The sequence below is a fragment of the Myotis daubentonii genome, chromosome 2 (assembly GCF_963259705.1).
Source record: "Myotis daubentonii chromosome 2, mMyoDau2.1, whole genome shotgun sequence".
NCBI classification, from domain to species: domain Eukaryota; kingdom Metazoa; phylum Chordata; class Mammalia; order Chiroptera; family Vespertilionidae; genus Myotis; species Myotis daubentonii.
Genome location: NC_081841.1, coordinates 211,053,344 through 211,060,345, shown reverse-complemented (window position 1 = coordinate 211,060,345; position 7,002 = coordinate 211,053,344). Strand labels below are relative to the sequence as shown.

The following is a 7,002-nucleotide window of genomic DNA, read 5'->3' as shown; positions in this document are numbered from 1 at the left end:
GATTTGGAATAATCCAGCATCACCAAATTATATAGGGGGGACCAGAGATGGATCAGAATTGCTAAGGGTTCAGGTGAGTAATGGAGGCCAGAAGTCAGTCAGTGGCAATGGGGAGAGAGGGGGTGACCACGGGACCAAATCAGATGCTTCAGACCTGCAGGTGTTGCTCAGTGGCCGAGTGTTGACCCATGAACAGAGACATCAGATTTCGATTCCTGGTCAGGGCACATGCCCGGGTTATGGGAGGCAGCCAATCAATGATTCTCTCTCATCCTTGATGTTTCTCCCTCTGCCTTTCTCTCTCTGAAATAAATAAAAATATATTTTAAAAATAGGATGTTTAATTAAATAGCATTAACAATATACAGCAAAAAAGTAAGAGGGTGAAGAAAGATTTGACCATTAAGACGACGGTCAGGCCTATTGAATCAAAGTCTTTGTCACAAAATGAGAAGAAAAAAACACAGAAGGTAAAGCATCTCAATGAGGGAGAGGGGGTCAGTGACATCAAGTTCAGAAACAGAGTCTGAAGAGCACAATGGATGCTGGAAGGGCAGTTTTATATGTAATTCTAGAGCACAGGAAAATATGCGGGATAGAAATAGACATGTGGGTTCATCGTGAGAAAACAGCTGATGAAAGAATGGACCTGAACAAGAGCACCTGAGGAAAGCAATGCAATAGAAGGAAAGGAAAGCCTAGGCTCCCGTCCTCAGAAATAGCATCATTTAAGATGTGGGTGGAGAGAACTACATCTATTGAAGAGCAACAGGAGGGAACAGGCAGAGAGGAAGGGAGCCAAAAGAAACTGAGGGCATGAGAAGGAAGAGGAAAAAGAATGTCAAGATAAAGAGTGTCCTCTTTGTCAATTACTCCAAGAGAGCAAGCAAAAGAAGAGAAAAATAAGAAATAAGATGCCATTAGATATGATTCTCAGAAACTCAGAGGTAACCATAGCAAAAATAGGTTCTGTGAAGCATAGTCAGAATATAAATAGAATAACATATTTCATGTTGCCCTATTCTCCCTTTACATTAAGATATTTTTTTTCCTACCCCCCCTACTATCTACAAGAATAAAAGAGAAACATGCAAATTGGTGTCATTCTGCTACACCCACCAGCCAATCAGGATGAGTATGCAAATTAACCCAACAAAGCCGGTGGTTGATTTGCATATGCAGGCATGGAGCAAAGACTGAAGACGACTGAAGACTAAAGAGGCTTGGCTTCTCCACTACAGCCCGAGTGGAGAAGCCAAGTCTTGCTGCGGCTGGAGCAGAGAAGCCAAGCCTCGCTGCTGAAGCCACAGTGGAGAAGCCAAGCCTCACTGCTGTGGCTGGACCAAAGGCCTGGGTCCTGGGTGCTGGAGGAAAACTGGTGCTGGCTGCCAGGGGAAGGAAGGCCTATTGCACGAATCTTCATGGGCCTCTAGTTATATCATAATGATTAATCTTGGTTGCCATACTGGCACCTAAGGCTACACCTCATAAAACATTTTCTCAATTATTTTGATCTTGTACACGATAGTCAAAATAGTAAACCTGTGCAAAAACCTAAATAGAAAATTTATCTCTAAAAATCATTTTCCTATAGAGAAAACCCATTATGTTTATTTTTCCAGGGGGAAAAAATGAATAAAAGTCCATATATGTTGAAGTGCTGTTCATGTATCATGAATTTACACAGGGAGAAGAGGAGGTGATCAAGGCCTAATCCTCTGCCTGTGAACCTGAATCCCCAGTGATTCCTGCAGAATAAAATGAGATATTTTACATTATTGTATTGTAGGTTTCCTAACCTCGGGGATACAGAAGTCAAAGCAGTCAGATGCTCGGCAGGAAGAGGTAGTGATGGCTCCCCAAACAATTTGGGATCAGGGAAGGTAACAGTGGGAGACAATCCAATCACCGTTGTTATCTAGCATAGACAATAACTGTCTTTGACTCACCAAGAACTTTGGATCCTTGAAGCAGACAAACAAACAAAACAAAAAATGCCTCTCATGGCCCAACTTACAAAGTGTTAACCATTCTCTGGCAGCCAAAGAGCTTAAAATTCAAGACCAGGCAGCAATCAACTGTGTCCCGTTGGCAGCGATTCTCTCAAGAGCCATCTTGAGCCCTTCTACCACTTTCCTCACTGTGCTCTCTTGTATGTTTGATTTTATGCCTCTGGGTCAGAATGAGAGCGCAGCACACCAAGTGACTGTGGACCTGGAGTAGGTAAATAATTAATTCTCAGCTCAGCCAGAAGCCACTACTGCTGGCTTCATATGACAAAAAGCCACTATTACCCTGACTCCAGGGCTGAGTGCACAGACTCGGGAAATTCCCTGGAGCGCCATGATATTTGCAATACGAGTGACTGACGACACCCCCCCCCACCCCCCCTTAGCACGGCTTCCTACCTGCTATCCTCCCAGTGGCATCCCAGTGACCAGGAGCAGCCTGAGAGAGTCTGTGACTCTTTTTTTTTTCAGTTTTGAATTTTATTTCATTAGCTTAAAAGGTGAACAATATGTTTCAAATCTTATTAAACTCATTTGTCTGAATATGTTTACATAGAGCACAGATACAGGATTTCAAGTAACTTATGGTAGAGGCCATTGTCCATTTAAAAATAAGCTTCTTTCTTCCACAAAAACTGCACTGAAAGGCAAAAAAAAATTTCTTTAATACTGCATAAGAGCTAGATGCAAACTTCTGATGTAAATTTATTTCATTGTCAACTCTCATGCTAAAGCTGGGAGGCACAAATGTTCATAGTTCAGTTAAATGATACAAACAAAAAGCTTCAGTTTCTCTCAGATACAAATCAGAAACCTCCATCCATGTCTCTTACAGTAGTATGTCAGACTTGATTGTCTTGCCAGGTCACTTCTTCTTTCCTTTCCCTTTTTTACTTCCCTCTCCTTGCTGAAGAGTTTGGTCACTACCTCCTGTTTTTTGTGTCTTGTTTTTAGTTTAGGAATCATTTCCGCTGCATACAACATTACTGACTTCCGTGATGGGAACTGTACAAGACAGAGGCTGCCATCTTCCTGTTTGAGTTGAACCCGGACTCTGCCCCTGTACTGATTCCATTCTCTGGAGTACGTTTTGTTTTTCTCAAGAAATGCATTAAGTCCAACTGCTGAGCACACATCTTGAATCTCTGTAGCTGTAGGATTTTCAACAGCCTTACTTATGGGGATTCGCCTGCCCTCCACGATGGTCTTCTTGTTATTTAAATAGGCAGGGTGTATACAAATAAACCTGTCCTGGTCGGCCGGGGACCGCAAGCCATCTCCGCCGTGACCACTGGGGGAGAGTCTGTGATTCTTGCACTCCCTCATTTATTTTCCCTTACCACACAATAGCCTGATTCAGTCTGTTGTTATATACCCTTTACTATTTTTGCAATCAGAAGATCTGTTTTAAAAGTATTAAATGATCAAGACTGGCAGACACTTGGAACTCTTTTAAATTTAAAACCAATTTAAATGGCACATATCGTTACTTGGCCTTGGAAATCCCATTGCTTTCACAAAGCTGATAAAACAAGCAGGTCAAAGCAAAAGGTCTATTCCAAGGTTACAAAAATTTCGTTTTTAAAATTTCAAAACCAGATACATTGGTCATTCATTTGAAGTTCTCTATTTCATGCTAACCATGGCGTGTGTAACAGGAAAATAACCAAAAAAGGTCTTGATTCAGATGAACTCTCTCTTCCTCCTAGAATATATATATATATATATTTTACAAGAAATATCATAATTTTTTTCTTTCCACTCACTAATTTCTTTCAAATCAACTATTTTGAGTAAACTAAAGATTAAAAAACGTCAGTGCAATTGATTCAAATAATCTAGAGATTTAAATAAAGCCTAGCGAGTAAAAGAAATGCATTTCATATCTACCCAACGACGTCACTAGTGACACCCTCACTGACCAAGGCCATAGTGATCTCTGGAAGCCCCCTGATGCAGGAATCTTTCCAAAGGCTGTGACTATCAGGGCTATGGGCCCAGCAACCTTACTTTAACCAATAACCACCCCATTGAAGTCTGGCCACCATATCCGAACACGGCTTTGGATGGAGAAAGTGGTCCATAAAATGTATTTGAACCACTGACTTCACACCTCATCAGTAAACAGTAGCTGAGAATATCTCTCCCCCTTTGCTATACTTAAAGATAATCTCTTCTACCTCCTTTCTACATATGTATCTTATTTCTTTAATGTCTTTAAGTTTTTATATAAAAAAATGAAAAGAGTGGCTAAAAAAAAAAACAGTTGCTGTTTTCCTGAAATTTTGATTCAAGTATACAAAGACTCCTGACCCAAAATAATACTAGGGGAGATGGGGACAGCCTAGGAAGAGAAAATTCAAAGCAAACAAAAATTAGTGTCTCAAAAAAGTATCCTGCCATTATAGTGGTTAAGAGCCTAAACAACCCTGTATTCATATCCTGGCCCAGCCATTTATAAGCTATGTAACTTTGAGCGAAACATTTGACCTCCCCCCCCCAACATTTATTGAAAAAGAATAATGAATAATATATATATGCTAATATATCAAGAGGAACGTGCAGCTACCTTAAGTGCATAGCTCAGCGTATTTCCCCTAGGTGAAGAAACTTAGGACACCAGCACCCACACTGAGAAAAAAAAATGGCATTAGCCCCCAAGCAAGTCCCTTCTTCTTATGCCCTTCTCCTCACTTGCTAAGGAAACCACTATTCTGACTTCTAACAGCACAGAGTAGTTATTGTTTGGCTTCTGTGAACACTGTCTCTTAGCCTCTTAGCTACATCATGAAGTGCGGATTTCCACAGTACCTTCATGCTGGGGTTGTTATGAGAATTAAATGAGTTAATACTTGTGGAAAACTTAGAAGAGCCTACTACAGAGCAGGCACTATGTTAGTGTTTGTTTATTAAAAATGCATATTTTAGAAAAATTAATCCATGCTTAATTCGTGATGTAGTATAAGTTGCATAAATCTAAACCCAGGAACTGTAATTAAAAATAGTTAAGTTCACACATGATGAAGTAAATGAAGATCTGCTCTAGTTAGACTGAAAATCAATTTCATAAATGTATTGTTCACTTTTACACAGAGACCTTAGAAAACTATAATGCTGATTTTTCAGATTGGTGTGGTTGAAATAAAATTTAAATGTAGCTATACATCTCAATAATGATTGAATATAATTTCTCTCAGAAACCCAATCCTTTTTTTCTACTGTGAATCAGTTATACATCATGTCAGATGTCATTTCAAAGAACCTCTGGATATTGTCCCCATTTATTTGTTGTATTAAATATCTGTATACACAAGTATTAAGTTGAAAAAGTAGACTTAATAGATTTGCAAATTTTTGGATTGATTAAATATGGTTATTGAACTTAAAAAATATAACCTTATTAAACAAGATATATGTAGTGATGATATACCTGCCATCAGATTAAAGTGGTTCACTACATACAAAAAGGGATGAGATTAACATTAAGAATCCTGTTTCATTTATCATCATTTCATGCAACTGATTTTCAGTCTTTAGAAATAAAGAAACGTTCTAACTGAGCCACCAGAAGACCATATGACTGGACTTCAAATATTTTTTTAAAGGAAAAGAAAAAGGAAGCCCAAAAGAACATAGATTAAAATAGCATTTCTTGTAAATTTTATATTTGTTTTTCTTATGTTTATAATGAACATCTATTATATTACCACTTCCATATTATGAAATTCTTTACACTTAAGCACTCATAAATTATGTGTCTAAATATTCAGTGACATTAGACAATCAAGCACTCGTCTATCAAGATACAATTTCCAATGTTAATATTTGGGAAACTGTAGAACAAAAACTAAAATGAAGTCGATTATGTTAGATGTAGATAATGCAGGCTCATTAAAGAAAAACAAAACCATACCTAATATCAGATGGGAGAATTACAGCTCTTCTCTGATATCAGCAGAGGATGCCAATTAATTACCAAACCCCAAATCTGTCCACAGGATGTTTGACCCTCCTTGTTCCCTTGACTCAGCTACTCTGATTTAAATAAGGGAAAAGATCACCAGGCAACCAATTAGCTGAAAACGACAAATAAATTTCACATTTACCCTATAAAACCCCTTTGGTCTATGAGCAAATTGGGCTAATTGGTCCCATAGCCTTGAGGTGCCTGGCTTGCAGGTCAAACCCTTGCAATCAACTCATCCTTCTGCTCTGTTTTTCTCAGTTTGCAGTTTGGTTTTTGATGAAACACGTGTCAAAATAACTGACAGTAATAAACTTCAAAGGTTTAGTATTGAAATTGGGGAAAAAATAATGTATTGTTATTGTTGAAAGTATTACATATGTGCCCCTCTTTTCCCATTGATCCCTCCACCCGGCACTCCCCTCCCAGGTCCTCACTGCACTACTGTCTGTGTCCATGGGCTACACATATATCCACATAGATTCTTTGGTTAATCTCCCCCCACCCACCCCCCACCCCGGCCCACACCTTCCCTCTGAGATTCTTCAGTCTGTTCCATGCTTCTGTGTCTCTGGATCTATTTTGTTCATCAGCTTATGTAAGACAAGTATCACATGGTCTCACTCATATGTGGAAACTAATGAGAACATATTTAAAGAGCAAACTTAAAGACACATCATGTCGTGTAGAGGTATCCTTCCTTACAGTGGGTGAATCTCTGAAGTTCCTTTTCCACAAGTGAAGCTCCAATATGTTTCAATTTTATTGAAAGCCCCCCCCCCCCAAAGCAAGAAAATGTAGCCCACATTTGGCAGACATGCGTTGTTTTAGGAATGATGTTACTATGCTGCTGGAGAAAAATAAGTGAATTTTTCCAGGGAGCAGGATACCCTGTTCCTTAGAATGTTGGCACTAAGACACTTCGGGGGTATTAGAGGTCGTGCGGGCACCTGGGCACTCAGCCTCTGCAGCTACCAGGGGCCTGGCCCTCAGAGAGCCTTGCCTTGTCATCTGCTGCTGCTGTCCTGA

General features: G+C 39.5%; 1 pseudogene; it reads right to left on the bottom strand.

The window, feature by feature from the left end:
• Positions 1-2,467: 2,467 nt before the first annotated feature.
• LOC132225928 (signal recognition particle 19 kDa protein-like) lies at positions 2,468-3,335 on the bottom strand (annotated as a pseudogene).
• Between the last annotated feature and the right edge of the window lie 3,667 nt (positions 3,336-7,002).